The sequence below is a fragment of the Humulus lupulus genome, chromosome 2 (assembly GCF_963169125.1).
Source record: "Humulus lupulus chromosome 2, drHumLupu1.1, whole genome shotgun sequence".
NCBI lineage: Eukaryota > Viridiplantae > Streptophyta > Magnoliopsida > Rosales > Cannabaceae > Humulus > Humulus lupulus.
The window spans coordinates 287,445,558-287,462,751 of record NC_084794.1 but is presented as its reverse complement, the minus strand read 5'-3'; positions in this window follow the sequence as shown (position 1 = coordinate 287,462,751).

Here is a 17,194-nt window from a genome sequence, read left to right as displayed (position 1 = left end):
AACTGTAAAGCAGCTTCGAGGGCTGTCATGGCCTCCCTCTGACGGCGGTCCATCTCCGCCTACCTCTCACTTAGCTCCAGGCGCTGCCATTCGATTTCTTGTTGCTGCCGCGCCATGTTCTCAGCAGCGCTTTCTTGGCTGGCTCTTAGATTGGCCAATTCATCCTGCAATACCCCCAGGGTACTCCTTAGCGTCTCGGAGTCCAGTTCTTCTTCATCTAATTCCAGATGTGGCTCATTCTCTGCCACGTTGGGAGGAGGAGGAGGTGGTTGAGATTGTGCAGCGCCGGCCGCCTATCCAGTTTTTTTGGTAGTTTTCTCCATTGATCTTTCAACGATAATGTATCAAGCTCTCAATGAAAAGCACCAGAATGTTGACCCTGATTTTGGTCAACTGACACGGAGTCAAATACGCTTGATGTGGACAAATATATTGAAATGAATGTGATGACAAAAACAATAAAAACACAGGAATTTATAGTGGTTCGGCCCCAAAGTATGGTAATGACCTACGTCCACTTGAATTGTTATTGATGTGAGATTCAAATGAGTGATCAAAGAACTAGGGTTCAATGAGTTTCACTAATCTTTGAAGAAGAAAATACAATTATTCTAATGTAATCTCTCTAATCTCAAATAATTCGCTAGCCAAAAGAAAAGTCCCCCTCCCGTGAGCTCTCTTCCTCTATTTATAAGCTCAGGGAAGATTTACATTAATTTGTTACAGATATTATTTCCTAAATAATCGGATACTCAGGAAATCATGGGAGATAATTTCGGATACTATCATAACTGCATAAGATTTCCTCTGTGTATAGCGTGTATACGACTAGACTGGTCGTATGTAGTGATTGATCGTTGCGACAATAGATGTCTTCCTGGTCGATAGTCGAGCATGAATTCTGCCAGATGTCAGCCACGTGTATTTAATGTCTCCCATGTCATCCATGTCTGATTTTTGGGATAACACCATCATCAAGTATGAGCAGCTTACTGTTGTGCATAAGTTGTTATCTCCAAAACAACTTTCCGATTTTGTTGATTCTTGCTTTTGACATTTTTTTTCATTGTCGTCCTTTGTCATATAGTATTAACTCATTCATATATTTTTGCTTAGTGAGTTTAAACAACCAAACTCTCATGAGATTTGGGTTGGTGTAGTTAGTATGAAACTTCGTTTTGGGATAGAGGAATTTGCAATGGTCACTGGTATTCGCTGTGTTGGATCAATTGACAAGCAAGTATATGCTAGGCCATACAATAGTTTCCTTAAAACCTATTATGAAGGTATTAAAAAGGTACCTAAGAAAAAATTTCAAGAGACTTTTTTTAATAGAGAGTGGATAACTGATGAGGATGCAGTAAAGCTTGCCAACATGTATTTGTTGCACATCCTTTTGTTGAGCTCCTCTTCTTTAGATAATGTAATTCCTTAAGGTGATTTTGATATTGGTGAATTTGGTCGTCTCCTTGGGGTAAGGAAGTCTTTAAGGTCACTATTGATTCATTGAAGAACAATATTGGAAAGAAAAGTCAAGATTCTTATTATAGGCTCTATGGATTTCCATACGCCTTTCAAGTATGGTGTTTAACGCCCAAAATGTGACAACCACTAAGCGATGGTTGTAGTATAATCGGGCGGTCGATCCACAAGGAGGTAACCTAAAATCAAAAGATTAGTAGAAAATAACACAAAAAGTTAGTAACAAGAAATAAATAAAATTGTAAATGGAAAGAGGTTTGAGATTTTGGTATTGTATTTTTTTAATGCAATGATAAAGTGAGATATGTGAGAAAAATGTAAGATGTAATCAAGAGTTTGAGAAATGGAAAGGTTTCAAGAATCATCCATATGCTTGCTTAGTTACTTGGTTACTTGATTTACAAAAATACACAAGTTCACATCCCAACATTTACTTGGAAAATCTAACATTAAAGTCCATATTCTTTTTTAACAAAAGTCCATTTGAGTTATAAAGTTCTTTACTTTAAAAGCACAATGTTAATCTTATGAAAAATCTAAAAATGACAAAATACCCAAGGGTAATAATGCAATAGAAGATTAGACATAAAATTATGTATCAATATTACTTTTACTAATTAGAAGCGCATAAAAAGAGCATGACTAATCCTATATACTATTAGCATAAGTAAATAAAGATAACAAAATAAAGATAGAGATGAAAGAACATAAATAACTCAAATATATTACATTAAGAACATAGTAAATCAAAGTAGCAAAATAACATCACTTGCATATGGAATCATCCCTAACCTTCCTAGGAAGATTAGGCCATTATACTCATGATTATCACAAAATTCTAAGAAGAAAATATGAGAAGAAAGTGAGTGGAAATTTTGCTATAGTTTCTCTACTCTAAAAATTACATACAAAATGTGAAGAAGGAGTCCCTATTTATAGAAGGAAAAAAGGACCAAAAAGAAATTAAACAACAAAATGAGGTTTACAAAATAAATCTGAAATATTAATAATAAAATATGATTTTGAAAAATCAAATCTTATTATTAATATTAAGCTAGTTATTTTGGTGTATGGTCATTTCCCCCTTTTCTAAAATACCACAAAAACATGAGCTTTAAAGCTCAAAATAGCAATTTACAAAGCCCAATACCCACAAAACATGGCTGGTGACACAAGAGGGTTTTGACCCATTTCCAGCCAATGAGGGAGTGCCACGTAGGCACTGGCTAGGAGAGGAGAGAGTTGGGTCTGGTGGGCTTGATGCTTTGGGCGTGCATTTGGCTTGGACTCAAATTGGGTCTCGGCTGAAGGAAGCAAGGAATGAAGGTTGTTGGAATGAAGGCTAGGCCTGGAGATGCATTTGCATTTGGGCCTGGAGTGCTTAAGATGTTGAAGGAGTTTGAGGGAGGATTGCTTGCTGCGCTGGGCTTGGAGAGATGCTGAATTGGGTCGCACGCGGGTCAAGGGAGGCTGGCACGCGGGTCACGGGTCGGGTCACCCGGTGGGGCGCGGGCTGCCTGTGACGCGTGGCGCGAGGGAACGGCGACACCTGGTGCTGGAAGAGAGGGATGAGGAGGCTGGGCTTGAGCTTTTGGGCCGAATTCTTGGGCCTATTTTCTTCAAAAATGCCACAATTCCACTATATTTTCAGTTCTAATTCTTCTCTTCTTGCTTTCTTTTTTTTTTCTTTGTTTCCAAGTGCCAAAATACACTTTATTTTCTACAAAATATAAATAAATTAAATTAAAATCAAATATTTCCAGTGTAAGAATATATCACATTAATTTTATGAAAAAATTGATTAAAACTTAATTTATTTTGACTATTAAAATCAATAAATGTGTATTTTTCACCACTAATCATATGGCTTTACGAGTGTTGCCCGTACTTGAATGACAAATTTTGTCATCTCAATGATGGATTTATCACGCATATTATCAATTCGTCAAATGAAGAAAATATTAAGTTAGGTAAAACATATAATACTTTATCATTGAGTTGTGCTGAGGTATGGTTTAAAATTTTATTTTTTAATATTATTCTTGTTTTAAATATTATATATATAGATTTTGACAATTTTTTTGTCATTTTGAAGCTCCAACTGTGAAATTTAACTCCAACTGCTGAGGAGAGGGAAAACATCTCTTGGAACACGTATAATCCAAAGGCAAGCAGTTGGAAGTCAATGGAAACCATGTTGGTAATGTTGGTGCAACTGATGCTAAAGTTGCAACATTTGGTTCTGGGGTTGCAGCTCATTTTGCCAGAGTTGCGGCGATTGTTTGTCTAGTTGCTAATGTTAGCAATGATGACTTTGTGAACTTTCCTTCCCCATCATTTGTAGGTGCTTCCTCATCTTCTATGTCCCATATGCCTCAGTTCTCTCTAAGTGGAACACAAGCCCAGTTAAGATTAGAAACAAGTAACAAAGTTCTTGTATCTGAGGTTGCTTCTTTAAAGACAACCGTGAATGGATTAACTTTTTATTTGGACTCATCCTTTTCAAAGCTGCATGATCTTATTCTTTCCCATATTTTGGGGAAACGGGTACTTGTCTATCTTTTTTTGTTAGGTTTTTTGACATATTATTATTGTATATTTTCTTTTTTTTTAACTTGTTATTTTTCAAGTTGAATCTTCTAATGATCATCTTGAGAGAAGAATTAATAGGAGGCAAGATGAAACTAATGCTGTTGAGTTGGGTTTTGAGGAAGTTGGTGATAAAGAGGAAGAGGTTAGCACCGAATGTGTTATTAAGGAAAACTCTGATGATGATGAGGAGGAGTTTGATGAAGATAATGATGGTTTTGATAATGATGATGATGAAGATGATAATCCTAGTGGAGAAGCGAAAAATAGTAAAGACAAAGATGATACTTATATTGATGGTGGAGACGGTGGTCAAGGAGAATACACTAGTCATAAATGTGATGTTAATGTTGGATGCAAAAATGCTAGTAGTAGACATAATGAAGATGAAAATGTTGAGTGTTATTTTCTATTTTTTAGAATCAAAATATATAAAAATTGTTTATTTCCATGTATTATGTTTAAGATCTCATATCTTAGATGTTTTTTTTTCTTTCTAGGCTGTTGATATTTCACATCAAGTTCACCTGAGATTTCGGAGGTTGCAACCGAGATGGCAAATTGTCCAACAGTGGTTACAGTACTATTTCGTAGGTTGCAGATTTTGCAAATATTCTAACAGTAGTTGCGGCTCGATTCCAAAAGGTTGCACCTCATATTCCCAAGGTTGCAGAATTAACAAAAGAGGTTGCACCTCATCTTCCAGAGGTTGCAAATGTTCTAACAAAAGTTGCGCCTTAGATTCTGAAAGTTGCAAAATTAACATCAGAAGTTGCACCTCATGTTCCAATAGTTTCATATTTTGCAACAAAGGTTCTAATTGTTTCAATAGTTGTTGTAATTCAAGTTCAAAATGTTTTAGAGATTTCTAAAGAGGATGCACTTCAGATTACAAAGGTTATAAATGTGGCAACAGAGGTTGCAGAGGATGTCAGAGAGGTTGCTGAAACTATTGTATCTGAGTCTTTTTTTTTTTAATATATAGTTTGTTTGACATGGTATTGGAGGAGGCTATGCAAAATGCTATTAATGTTGTAAAAACAATCAAGGTCAGAGTGGTAGTGTTTTTTTTTTTTTTTGTTCAAACTATAGATTTATTTTTCTTTCGATAGTTTAATTTTCTTTTGTTTTTATTATTGTGTTCTTATGTTTTATATTTATTTTTTCTTTGTAGGAGTATCCTCCTAATTGCACTGCTATTATTCTATATGTTGGTGGTGATGAGAGTAACTTGGGATATGTTACTCATATTTTGCCAAGAAGAACAATCAAGCTCCCTTTCTACTTGCAATTTTCATTTGTGCAACATTTTGATTATATTTCTAGTTAAATTAGTGAGGCAGAATCTGTTGGAAAAATTAAGATTATTAAAGGTTTTTGTCAATTGTATAACAAAATTGGCCAATTCAGAAAATGAACTATCCCAAGATTTTAACCAATAGCTTGATTATGGAATGATAGCCAAGAACAAGTAAGTGTCTTCAAGTAACCGGTTGTTAGAGGAGAACGTATTTTTGAAGGAAAAAACTTAAATGTTATTTGTTCTTGGTTATCATTCCATAATCAAGTCATTGGTTGAAATCTTGGGATAGCTCATAGTCTGACAATTGGCCAATTTTGTCATCCAATGGACAAAAACCTTTGATAATCTTAATTTTTCCAACAGATTTTGCCTCACTACTTCGACTAGAAGTAGAATCAAAATGTGGCACAAACGAAGATTGCAATTAGAAAATGAGCTTGATTGTTCTTCTTGGCAAAATAAGAGTAACATATTCCAAGTTACTCTCACCACTACCAACATATAGAACAATAGCAGTGCAATCAGGAGGATATTCCTATGAAGAAAAAATAAATATAAAAATAAAAACACAGTAATAAAAATAAATATAAAAAATAAAAACATAGTAATAAAAATAAAATAAATTAAACTATCGAAAGAAAAAAAAAAACAATCTATAGTATGAACAAAAAAACACTACCACTCTGACATTGATTGCTTTTACAACATTAATAGTATTTTGCATAGCCTCCTCCAATGTCGCGTCAGACAAACTATATATAAAAAAGACTCAGATGCAATAGTTTCAAAAACCTGTGCAACCTCTCTGACATCCTCTGTTGCTGTAATGACCCACTACTCTAGACTATTTGGACCATTAGCGAAACTATACATGAAACTTACATTTTTACGAAAATACCATAATTTATTGAGTAACTTGCAAAATAAGAGTTATTTACAAAGAAACAGAATACTAAGAAGGATTATGGGATCCCATTGTCTTTTTAAAACAAAAGATGATTTAAAATAAAAGACATTACATCATTGGTGCGGAAAGTACACATAAAACCATAGAAAACATAAAATGAGACTACATCCTCGAATCAAATAACGCTCGGACCCTTGACTCCATTCATCATCGATACACATCCTCCAAGCATCACGAATCTTACCGCCTCTAAGCTTATTTTCCTGCACATAAACAGAAAGGAGTGAGCCTAATGCCCAGCAAGGAAAATCTAACACATAGTCATACACATAAATTTCATAATGAACGTAAAGACATATCATAACACATAATACACTTATTATAATGGCCATTATTACTTGGGGTCCCATAGACTAAACAAGCTTATGCCCATGAGATTAGTGGGGTCCTACCAGCTAAATAGGCTTATGCCCACAATCTTTTTGGGGTCTTGTTAGTCAAATAGGGCATATGCCCAAGCCTACAACATACACATCAATAACATATTCATAACATATGAAAACATAACACATAAGATAACATAAACATAAACATATAGATTCTAGCCTATTTTCCTTACCAAAGTTACCGGGATAAAATGGACTGAGTTGGGACTTTTTGGAACACTCCTAAAACCATAATGAACAAGAGTGAGTCTAAAGAAAGGAGATGAAATGAAAGAGAATAGGAAAACTAAACCATTAAAAGAAAATATGCTTACCACAACTTAAGTGCTTAAGAACTTGGATTTCCTAACCAAAATAAGAATGAGGTTAGGAAATTGAGTAGAAGACTAAGAGAAAGGAAACATAATACAGAAAGGAACTAGAGTTTTGGTTACCTCAAAGATTTGCAAGATCAATCTAACCTCCACCGAAATACTATAGAACTCACTTCCCAAAGTGTTTGATAAGCTTATGATGTTTAAGCTTATAGTTTTTCCCCAAACCATGTGTTTACACTCTCACACTCACTTAACACTAGCAGCTTCTGAACTTAGAGAAAATGGTGAATAATGGCTGGGTACTAGGTCCTATTTATAGAGTTTGGGAATGAAAATATCTTGATTTTACTTGAATAAAGATAATGGCTTTTTAGGTGAAAATCATTTGAATAATCGTTCAGCAGAGGCTGAAGACTCGTTCAAAAGATGCTGGACTGTTGAAGGAGTTTGAATGGCTGAAAGGAAATGAATTCAAAAACATTTGAAAACATACTGGAGGAGGCGATATATCGCCTGGGCCAGTATGCCCGAGGCGACCGTGCATCGTTTCGTGTTTTCCGTATCTACGTGCTGCGATATATCGCCCCCTATAGCTGTGATATATCAGCACATGCTGAATAATTAAACACGAAATTACACATTTTTAGCTAAGTTTGAATGGAGTAAACAGCCTTAACTAAGCCCTCAACGTATTCAAAGCTGCTGGCTGACCCTATAACATTCAAACTTTACCCTTATTTAATTTAATCCTCCAAAATACTTAATCCTTAATTACCATTCATAACATGTGCTTAAAATCCCATTGGTTGATGTCTAAACCTTATAATATAGTAAATATAATCCTTAATATCAGTCACATTAATCAAACCTTAGGTTATACTTAATATTCTTAAACTATAGGTTAAACTTAGAAAATCTATAAGTACTACTATGAGTGTCCAAATAATTCCCGGTCTGAACCAAAAATCCATAGTAACAAAGATAACACTAAACATACTATAATACTACTAAACAATTAGCTAAGTAAAGTTCTTGGACTCTACAGTTGCCACATCTGCAGCCTTTGTAATATGAATGACAACCTCTTTAGCAATCTCTAAAACAATTCGAACTTGAGGTACAACAACTATTGGAACCCCTGTTGCAAAATCTGTAACTATTGGAACGTAAGGTGCGACTTCTGATGTTAATTTTGCAACCTTAGGAATCTGAGGTGCAACCTCTTTTGTTAATTCTGCAACCTTGGGAATATGAGGTGCAACCTCTTTATCAATCTTCGCAACCTTTTGAAATTGAGCCGCAACTATTGTTAGAACATTTGCAATCTCGGTTGCAAAATTTGCAACCTACGAAATTGAACTGCAACCACTATTGGAACATTTGCAATCTCAGTTGCAAAATCTGCAACCTCTGAAATCTCTGGTGAACTTGATGTGAAATATCAACAGCCTAGAAAGAAGAAAAAAAAACATCTAGGATATGAGATCTTAAACATAATACATGGAAATAAACAATTTTTATATATTTTGATTCTGAAAAATAGAAAATAACACTCAACCTTTTCATCTTCATTATGCTCACTACTAGCATTTTTGCATCCAACATTAACATCACATTTATGACTAGTGTATTATGCTTTACCACCGTCTCCACCATCAATACAAATATCATCATTGTCTTTACTGTTTTTCTCTTCTCTACTAGGATTATCATCTGCATCTTCATCATCATCATTATCAAAACCATCATTATCTTCATCAGACTCTTCCTCATCATCAGAGTTTTCCTCAATAACACATTTAGTGCTAACCTCTCCTTCTTTATCACCAACTTCCTCAAAACCCAACTCAACAACATTAGTTTCATCTTGCCTCCTATTAGTTCTTATCTCAAGATGATCATCAGAAGATTCAACTTGAAAAATAATCAGTTAAAAAAAATTATACAATAATAATATGTCAAAAAAACCTAACAAAAAAAGATAGACAAGTACCCGTTTCTCCAAAATATGAGAAAGAATAAGATCATGCAGCTTTGAAAATGCTGAGTCGAAATAAAAAGTTAATTCATTCACGGTTGTCTTTAAAGAAGCAACCTCAGAAACAATTTCTTTGTTACTTGTTTCTAATCTTAACTGGGCTTGTGTGCCACTTAGAGAGAACTGAGGCATATGGGACATAGAAGACGAGGAGGCACCTGCGAATGATGGGGGAAGAGAGTTCACAAAATAATCATTGCTAACATTAGCAACTAGACAAACAGTCCCTGCAACTCTGGCAAAATGAGTTGCAACCCCATAACCAAATGTTGCAACTCCATCATCACTTGCACCAACATTACCAACAAAGTTTCCATTGATTTCCAACTGCTTGCCTTTGGATTATACATGTTCCAAGTGATGTTTTTTCCTCTCCTCAACAGTTGGAGTTAAATTTCGCAGTTGGAGCTACAAAATGACAAAAAAGATTGTCAAAATCTATATTTAAAGTATAATATTAAAAAAAAAATTAAACCATACCTCAACACAACTCAATGATAAAGTACTATATGTTTTACCTAACTTAATATTTTCTTCATTTGACCAATTGATAATATGCATGATAAATCCATCATTGAGATGACAAAATTTGTCATTCAAGTATGGGCAACACTCGTAAAGCCATACTTAAAAGGAGTATGGAAATCCATAGAGCCTATAATAAGAATCTTGACTTTTCTTTCTAATATTGTTCTTCAACGAATCATTAGTGACCTTAAAGACTTCCTTACCCCAAGCAAACGATCAAATTCCCCAATATCAAAGTCACCTTGGGGAATTACATTATCCAAAGAAGAGGAGCTCAGAAAAAAGATGTGCAACAATTACATGTTGGCAAGCTTCACTGCATCCTCATCAGTTTTCCACTTTCCATTAAAAAAAAGTCTCTTGCTGTTGCGAAAATTCAACACACAAGTATACGTATCATTTCTCAAGTAATAACTCACGTAAGTGAGATCGTTCCCACAAGGACTGTAGCTAATTACCAATTAAATTGAATCTATAGTTCTATTTGGCAAATAAAAATTTGTTTTGAGACTAATTTAATTAAGCAAGGAAATAAAACTAGACAAATAACAACATTCAATCAAGATATGAAAATTAGGGAAAAATAATTTCAATTGCTTCAATTATTTATTTCAATAATGCAAAATAATTTTCTTTCTTCTTCTTCTAATGTGATGGCAGATTATAAAATTACAAATATTCCTATTAAGACATAAAGGTACTAAATTGCAAGGTAAAATACTAGATTTCTTAGATAAATTACACAAGCAATCAGCATTAAGCAATAATCTAAAACAACACAAGCTACACAAATATTTTCGTTTTACATCAAAACTTATGTTTATTCAATTAAAGTATTCCTAATATTCACTTTTTAGATTTCATATTAGAATCATAGATCATGTAAAAAATGACCAATCTAAAACATGCATTAAGCACAAATATGAATAAATCACATATCAATAGAAGAAAAAAAAAACAAATAGCATTAATCCATAAATAATCTCAGACAATCTCCATTAAAATCCCTAAATTAGAATTTAGCTCATAATCTTCATTAACATGTTCTTAACTGATTCCTAAACAAACATAATCAAAAACAGAAAAATAAAGAGAGAAGAGAATAAAGTAGTTTGGGATTGTCACGATCTGCCAACGCCTGCTCCAATCTTCTCTTTGCTCTTTTTCTAAGGTTAGAGAAGTTTGAATCAATCCAAATCACGACTACCTCTCATTAAATCCGAAAACCTCCTCATTTTTCTCCTAAAATGACGAAATTACCCTTAAAAATTCTGACACGTACGGACAGCAGCGCCGCGGCTCCATAGCACGATTGAGAAATTTCGAACTTTCTATAAAGGGCTTGTCGCGGCCATAAGACACCCTAGCGCCGCAGCTCCAAAGGTTGAGTCGCAACGCTAATTCCTCCTGGGATCTCGACTCGCAAACTGAAATTTTGAACTCGTCGCAGTTGTAATGGATACCAGTGCCGCGACCCTAATTTGAAATTCAGGTTAACACGCTTTCGGCTCCGGTTTTGTACTAAATCTCCACTTTTTACTCCAATTATAGTGCATAAACCTGAAATCAAGAAAAACAAGCATAAATTCGCTCCAAAATCGTCCCCCCCCCCCAAAAATAAAACTTGATTCTTACTCGCCCTTGAGTAAGGAAACGACTCACAAAACTAAAACAAACACAACACGACAAATTAAGCCTCCACTATTATTCATAGCACGCCGCCATCACCTATAAAACTTAAACCATTAAACAACCAGAATTTCAACTCAATTACTCTAACAATTAATCCTAATGCCTTAATTGGAAATAAAAATATACTTTGCAAATTACAAATCAACAATTGGACAACATCATACATGCCTTACTATTTCCAACAATCCACAAACCAATATTCAATAAGCTTGCGCACTTACTTTTCTCCACTAATGTCAACAATTCAAGCTTTGGAATCAAAATGACTTTCAAGGTTATAACATTTTGGCTTAGGTAAAAGGTGGTTGAAAAGTCATTTAGGCTCCATTATATCACAAGCTTACTAAAACCAATCAAACCTTATAACTTTTACAACTATCCTTAATTCCCATCTTCCAATGATTGAGAAAAGTTTCACAAATGTAAACAATATTCCCTTTTTTTTTTAGATAATACTTTTCTCAATCAATAATTTACATTGTTTAACCATTCATACACAAACTTTTACTCAATTACAATTCCCTCTCCCAAACTTACTTTTACGCTTATGGTATAATTTTTAAGACAAAAGGAAAAGTAAATAATAATAAATATAATTTTTTTTTGGCTCAATAAAAGTGGTTTAACAACAATAAATAAGCTAGGCACAAAGGGACAACCGGGATAACACATGCATTGTCAAGAATTTCGTCTCAAAATGCAGATCATGCAAGTTCTATCCTATTCAACCATTCATACCTCAAACCAAAGTAAAACATGTATGACACAATCCAATTATTAAAATTTGCACATATACAAAAATTTCCAAAAGGCATCCAAAGTGTAATCAAGTCAAGCACACGGTTTATTTACAATTTCCTTCTTCCAAGTGACAACAACGACATTTATTCACATCATCGGATTAACTCTAAACACACAAACAACACTGAAAAACAATTAAAACAAATAGAAAAAATAAAAATAAGTCCCTCCCCCAAACTTAATTTCACACTGTCCCCAATGTGAACACTATAACCCAAGAGAGAGAAACTTACCTAACAACCCCCTCAGAAGGGTTTCGGTGGCGGTGGCTGATCATATGGAGTGAAATGCAGTGGTAGTGCAAAATAATTCTCATCCTCTTCATCCAAAGACCACCGAGATACCAAATTATTCAGCTGCTGAATATTGTTCGTATCATAAGCACTCCGCTGCCCCATATAAGTTTGCATATGCATGTTTTTCTGAATAAGGTAATTCAGCTAATAATGAGTGTACTGCATAGCAGGATCAATGGGACCACCTAAAGTTACGGGCTCATCCTCACCGTCATCGGTCATCTAACGACGTCGACCTCTTCCTCTCGGAACTTGCGGGGCGCCATATGGATGCGGAGGGAAGAGGCGATTCACCATGGCCACCCGACTGGCTTTTGCGGAAGCACTTTCATGTCAGTTAAGTATTGAGATGCGCTATACGTAACACACAATTTAGTAATGAAATTTCCATGTCCCAACCCGCCAATAGTGGTACCCTGAATGATATGATTGATACTATCCCGAATATACCTCCCAATGTTTAGATTATACCCTTTTAAGATAACATGTCACCTTGAGCCGATCAATCGGGATATCAGACAGATGGTTGTTGGGAATCAATCGGGCACTCACAAAATAACACCATGCTCGAGTCACTTGGTTAAGCTCACACCGATACATACAATTGGGTTCACCATCCTTCAAATGAAATCGGACTCCAAGAAAACCCAATGTCAACATAATCTAGATTGTCGTCCCCCAATACTTGAAGCTCTTCTTCTTCCAGGGAAAGTCAGACACCTCATACAACTGATTAAATGCTGCAAGAGTAACTGGTATTTTCTTGCCCCGCACAGTGACTACATTGTTGTCTCTTTCTGGCCAATTAGCAAGAAATTCATATGTCATCGTATGATTAGCTTTGCCATTACAATCAACAAACTGGTCCCAATGTCTGCGAGCAATCTTAGCTCGAATGGGCTCACATAGTGGATGGTCTTCCAAAGGTTCTGGACTAAATTTCATACCCCTTTCATCAAGTATAGGCTTTCTAGACAACACCACAAACCTTTCTTGAGTCTTTTTGCTCACAAACCTAGTGGTATCATAATCTGCCATTGTGGAAACACGAGGGGGACGAGTAGATGAAGCACCCGAAGCATTTACAGTACATTTCTTTGGTCCCATTATGCAAAATCACCCCCAAAATACACACTTTTAGGACCACTAAAATTTTGGGCAGCACCTCCATTTGTTTTTAGCACTTCCCAAAATCAGAAAAATTCACCACAAACCACAATTCACTAATCCAATTTTTCACAATATCAATAATATCCGAAATACACCACTTAACCCACAAAAATACCCAATTAACACTTGATTTCTTCAATAACCAAAGAAATCTCATTAACTTTGCAAAGATGAGAGGCAAAATTACTTACATTAGTGAGAAACCCATTGATAATCTACCATTGTTGTCCAAAGCTTGTAGAAATTGAAGAAAATTGAGGAAGAGATGGGGATTTTCAGATTAGGGTTAAAATGAGTGGAAAAATGGTATTATAGAAGAAATTAGGTGGAGAAAGGGAAAGAAAAGGATGGGAGAATTGATTTTTATGAAATGGGGTGAATAAATTATGAAAAGGAGTTAAATATTGGTGGTTATGGTGGTTTTGTGGTGTTTGGGCGGAGGAAAATCAGAGAAGATGAAGAGAGACGGATGGGGGTATTTTGGAGGGTTTGAAAAAAATAGGGAAAATTTTAGGTTATAAGTGGTGGCCCGCGCTAGCGCCGCGGCGCTAATGTATTTTTTTTTCCGCTCCAGGGGCCGTGGCGCTAGAACTGGGGTCACAGCACTAGGACAGAGTCTGAATTTTTGCTACTGGGGTAGTAGTTACTACTACTACAAGTTGAAATGCAAAGCAAAATACAAGTTGGGATGCCTCCCAATGGCGATGTCGTTAACGTCATTTAGCCGGACGCTGAACTCTTCTTGATTGTGACATCAAGAAGATGACGGACTTGGCCTGATCAAAATGACCACCCAAGTAGGGCTTCAATCTTTGTCCATTCATCTTAAAATTACTGGTCTTCTCGCTAGTCACCTCAACTGAGCCATAAGGGAACACTTTAACAACAGTGTAAGGTCCGGATCACCTCGATTTTGGCTTGCCTGGAAACAATTTCAACCTTGAATTGAATAGTAATACTTGCTGACCTGGTTGAAATTCTTTCCGAACCAGGTTCGTGTCATGCCACAACTTAGTCCGCTCCTTGTGAATTTTGGCATTCTCATATGCCTCATTCCTGAACTCCTCTAGCTCATTCATCTGCAACAATCTTTTCTCTCCCGCTGCTGCCATGTCCATATTCAGAGTTTTCATCGCCCAAAATACTCGATGCTCAAGTTCCACTGGTAGATGACACGTTTTACCAAAAACCAACCAGTATGGTGACATGCAATAGATGTCTTAAAAGCTGTCCTATATGCCCACAATGCATCATCGAGTTTCTTAGACCAATCTTTCCTAGATCGTTGCGCCGTTTTCTCCAAAATACTCTTTACCTCTCGGTTTGAAATTTCTGCTTGCCCATTACTTTGTGGATGATAAGGCAACGCAGTTCGGTGTATCACTCCATATCTTGCAAGCAAAGCCTCAAACTGGTTGTTAGAAAAATGACTCCCTTCATCGCTTATAATTGCTCGAGGAGTACCAAACCGAGTAAAGATATATTTTTTAAGAAAGTTAAGAACTGTTTTACCGTCATTTGCATGAGTTGTAGCTGCTTCCACCCATTTAGAGACATAGTCCACAGCTAGCAGTATGTACAAGTTGTTGTAAGATGACGGGAACAGGCCCATAAAGTTTATACCCCACACATCAAACAGCTCCACTTCTAGAATTCCAGTCAAAGGCATCTCGTTCCTTCTTGAAATATTTCCAATTCTCTGATAGCGATCACATGCCTTCACGAACTCATGAGTATCTTTAAACAAAGTTGGCCAGAAAAACCCACACTGAAGAACCTTTGCGACAGTTCTAGCACCGCCAAAATGACCACCACATTGCAAAGTATGGCAGTGAGTCAAAATGGAATGCATCTCCTCTCATCTTTGCAAAGCTAATGAGATTCCTTTGGTTATTGAAGAAATCAAGTGTTAATTGGGTATTATCGTGGATTAAGTGGTGTATTTTGGATATTATTGATATTGTGAAAAATTGGATTGGTGAATTGTGGTTTGTGGTGAATTTTTCTGATTTTGGGAAGTGCTAAAAACAAGTGGAGGTGCTGCCCAAAATTTTAGTGGTCCTAAAAGTGTGTATTTTGGGGGTGATTTTGCCCAATGAGTCCAAAGAAAGGTACTGTAAATGCTTCGGGTGCTTCATCTTCTCGTCCCCCTCGTGTTTCCACAAGGGCGGATTATGATACCACTAGGTTTGTGAGCAAAAAGGCTCAAGAAAGGTTTGTGGTGTTGTCTAGAAAGCCTATACTTGAATAAAGGGGTATGGAATTTAGTCCAGAGCCTTTGGAAGGCCAGCCACTATTTGAGCCTATTCGAGCTAAGATTGCTCACAGACATTGGGACCAGTTTGTTGATTGTAATGGCAAAGCTAATCATACGATGACATATGAATTTCTTGCTAATTGGCCAGAAAGAGACAACAATGTTGTCACTATGCGGGGCAAGAAAATACCACTTACTCTTGCAGCATTTAATCAGTTGTATGAGGTGCCTGAATTTCCCATGGAAGAAGAAGAGCTTCAGGTATTGGGGGACGACAATCTAGATTATGTTGACATTGGGTTTTCCTGGAGTCCGATTTCATTTGAAGGATGGTGAACCCAATTGTATGTATCGGTGTAAGCTTTAACCAAGTGGCTCGAGCATAGTGTTATTTTGTGAGTGCCCGATTGATTCCCAACAACCATCTGTCTGATATCCCGATTGATCGGCTCAAGGTGACATATGTTATCTTAAAAGGGTATAATCTAAACATTGGGAGGTATATTCGGGATAGTATCAATCATATCATTCAGGGTACCACTATTGGCGGGTTAAGACATGAAAATTTTATTACTAAATTGTGTGTTACGTATGGCGCACCTCAATACTTAACTCACATGAAAGTGCCTCTGCAAAAGCCAGTCGGGTGGCCATGGTGAATCGCCTCATCCCTCCGCATCCATATGGCGCCCCACAAGTTCCGAGAGGAAGAGGTCGACGCCGTCAGAGGACCGATGACAGTGAGGACGAGCCTGCAACTTTAGGTGGTCCCATTGATCCTACTATGCAGTACACTCATGATTAGCTGAATTACCTTATTCAGCAAAACATGCATATGCAAACTTATATAGGGTAGCGGAGTGCTTATGATACGAACAATATTCAGCAACTGAATAATTTGGTATCTCGGTGGTCTTTGGATAAAGAGGATGAGAATTATTTTGCACTACCACTACATTTCACTCCATATGATCAGCCACCGCCACCGAAACCCTTCTGAGGGGGTTGTTAGGTAAGTTTCTCTCTCTTGGGCTATAGTGTTCACATTGGGGACAGTGTGAAATTAAGTTTGGGGGAGGGACTTATTTTTATTTTTTATGTTTATTTTAGTTAGTTTTAATTGTTTTTCAGTGTTGTTTGTTGTGTTTGTGTGTTTAGAGTTAATCCGATGATGTGAATAAATGTCGTTGTTGTCACTTGTAAGAAGGAAATTGTAAATAAACCGTGTGCTTGACTTGATTACACTTTGGATGCCTTTTGGAAATTTTTGTATATGTGCAAATGATAATAATTGGATTGTGTCATACATGATTTACTTTGGTTTGAGGTATGAATGGTTGAATAGGATAGAACTTGCATGATCTGCAT